The following is a 2,500-nucleotide window of genomic DNA, read 5'->3' as shown; positions in this document are numbered from 1 at the left end:
ACAACAATTCCGTTATGAATAGCTCATAAATTTTTCAAATATATCTGCAAAAATAAAAGTTTGATAATTGGATTGACTGAGAAATCATTTTGATGATTCCTAATCAGATAGGAAAAGTAGAACTCAGAAGACGATGGCTTTGTCTTCAATAAGAATGCAGTTTTTAATGCAACAAAGCTTAGTTTGGAGTTCAATTGTTTTTCATGTAGTATTTGAGGACTAACATGCTGCTAGAGGAAAAGTAAACAAGCAGTCGTGGCCGAGTGGTTAAGGTGATGGACTAGAAATCCATTGGGATCTTCCCGCGTAGGTTCGAATCCTACCGGCTGCGTTAAATTTTAAATCTTAGGAAGTAGCTTACATATAAGTTTTAGTGACAAAGAAATAACTTTCACGAAAAATGAAATAAGAAAAATACATTGGTACTATGAATTGAGTTACAAAGAAAAGTAAGCTCTTTTAGTTACTTTTCAAAAAATGGTTTCTAATAATCTTGAAATTAAAATTTTTACTTAAAAAACAATTCCGTTATGAATAGCTTATAAATTTGATCAATATGTCTGCAAAAAAAAAGTTTGTTAAACGGATTCACTGAGAAATCATTTTGATGATTACTAATCAGATAGGAAAAGTAGAACTCAGAAGACGATGGCTTTGTCTTCAATAAGAATGCAGTTTTCAATGCAACAAAGCTTAGTTCGGAGTTCAATTGTTTTTCATGTAGTATTTGAAGACTAACATGTTGCTAGATTAAAAGTCGACAAGCTGTCGTGGCCGAGTGGTTAAGGCGATGGACTTGAAATGCATTGGGATATTCCCGCGTAGGTTCGAATCCTACCGGCTGCGTTAAATTTTAAATCTTAGGAAGTAGCTTACATATAAGTTTTAGTGACAAAGAGATAACTTTCACGAAAAATGAAACAAGAAAAATACATTGGTACTATTAATTGATTTACAAAGAAAAGTAAGCTCTTTTAGTTACTTTCCAAAAAATGGTTTTTAATAATCTTGAAATTAAATTTTACTTAAAACAACAATTCCGTTATGAATAGCTCATAAATTTGATCAATATGTCTGCAAAAAGAAAAGTTTGTTAAACGGATTGACTGAGAAATCATTTTGATGATTACTAATCAGATAGGAAAAGTAGAACTCAGAAGACGATGGCTTGCTTTGTCTTCAATAAGAATGCAGTTTTTAATGCAACAAAGCTTCCTTTGGATTTCAATTGTTTTTCATGTTGTATTTGAGGACTAACATGTTACTAGAGGAAAAGTAGACAAGCAGTCGTGGCCGAGTGGTTAAGGCGATGGACTAGAAATCCATTGGGATCTTCCCGCGTAGGTTCGAATCCTACCGACTGCGAATGACAATCAGCTGATTCTAAAATTTTATTTAGTTTTCATTCTAGTTTCGACCATCTTAAATGAACAGATATAAGAAAATGCTGAGCAGTCGTGGCCGAGTGGTTAAGGCGATGGACTTGAAATCCATTGGGATATTCCCGCGTAGGTTCGAATCTTACCGGCTGCGTTAAATTTTAAATCTTAGGCGGTAGCTTACATATAAGTTTTATTGACAAAGAAATAACTTTCACTGAAAATTAAATAAAAAAAATACATTGGTACTATTAATTGAGTTACAAAGAAAAGTAATCTCTTTTTGTTACTTTTCAAAAAATGGTTTTTAATAATCTTGAAATTAAAATTTTTACTTCAAACAACAATTCCGTTATGAATAGCTCATAAATTTGATCAATATGTCTGCAAAAAGAAAAGTTTGTTAAACGGATTGACTGAGAAATCATTTTGATGATTACTAATCAGATAGGAAAAGTAGAACTCAGAAGACGATGGCTTTGTCTTCAATAAGAATGCAGTTTTTAATGCAACAAAGCTTCCTTTGGAGTTCAATTGTTTTTCATGTTGTATTTGAGGACTAACATGTTACTAGAGGAAAAGTAGACAAGCAGTCGTGGCCGAGTGGTTAAGGCGATGGACTAGAAATCCATTGGGATCTTCCCGCGAAGGTTCGAATCCTACCGTAGTAGGTTCGAAAAGTAGACAAGCAGTCGTGGCCGAGTGGTTAAGGCGATGGACTAGAAATCCATTGGGATCTTCCCGCGTAGGTTCGAATCCTACCGACTGCGAATGACAATCAGCTGATTCTAAAATTTTATTTAATTTTCATTCTAGTTTCGCCCATCTTAAATGAACAGATATAAGAAAATGCTGAGCAGTCGTGGCCGAGTGGTTAAGGCGATGGACTTGAAATCCATTGGGAAATTCCCGCGTAGGTTCGAATCCTACCGGCTGCGTGAAATTTTAAATCTTAGGAAGTAGCTTACATATAAGTTTTAGTGACAAAGAAATAACTTTCACGAAAAATGAAATAAGAAAAATACATTGGTACTATTAATTGAGTTACAAAGAAAAGTAAGCTCTTTTAGTTACTTTCCAAAAAATGGTTTTTAATAATCTTGAAATTAAAATTTTTACTT

General features: G+C 33.6%; 6 non-coding genes across 6 annotated transcripts; all 6 read left to right on the top strand.

Moving 5' to 3' along the window:
* Positions 1-249: 249 nt before the first annotated feature.
* On the top strand, positions 250-331 carry TRNAS-AGA (transfer RNA serine (anticodon AGA)). The gene has a single exon. It is a non-coding gene; the product is annotated as a tRNA-Ser (tRNA).
* A 433-nt stretch (positions 332-764) lies between these two features.
* Positions 765-846, top strand: TRNAS-UGA (transfer RNA serine (anticodon UGA)). Its single transcript has one exon. It is a non-coding gene; the product is annotated as a tRNA-Ser (tRNA).
* A 437-nt stretch (positions 847-1,283) lies between these two features.
* Positions 1,284-1,365, top strand: TRNAS-AGA (transfer RNA serine (anticodon AGA)). The gene has a single exon. It is a non-coding gene; the product is annotated as a tRNA-Ser (tRNA).
* Positions 1,366-1,451: 86 nt separating this feature from the next.
* On the top strand, positions 1,452-1,533 carry TRNAS-UGA (transfer RNA serine (anticodon UGA)). The gene has a single exon. It is a non-coding gene; the product is annotated as a tRNA-Ser (tRNA).
* A 534-nt stretch (positions 1,534-2,067) lies between these two features.
* On the top strand, positions 2,068-2,149 carry TRNAS-AGA (transfer RNA serine (anticodon AGA)). The gene has a single exon. It is a non-coding gene; the product is annotated as a tRNA-Ser (tRNA).
* Positions 2,150-2,235: 86 nt separating this feature from the next.
* On the top strand, positions 2,236-2,317 carry TRNAS-UGA (transfer RNA serine (anticodon UGA)). The gene has a single exon. It is a non-coding gene; the product is annotated as a tRNA-Ser (tRNA).
* The last annotated feature ends 183 nt before the right edge of the window (positions 2,318-2,500 follow it).

Source organism: Parasteatoda tepidariorum, chromosome 5 (assembly GCF_982258835.1).
Source record: "Parasteatoda tepidariorum strain Cologne lab strain chromosome 5, Ptep-v5.0, whole genome shotgun sequence".
Classification (NCBI taxonomy): domain Eukaryota; kingdom Metazoa; phylum Arthropoda; class Arachnida; order Araneae; family Theridiidae; genus Parasteatoda; species Parasteatoda tepidariorum.
Note: the sequence above shows the minus strand (reverse complement) of the source record. Positions and strands in the feature narration are given on the sequence as shown.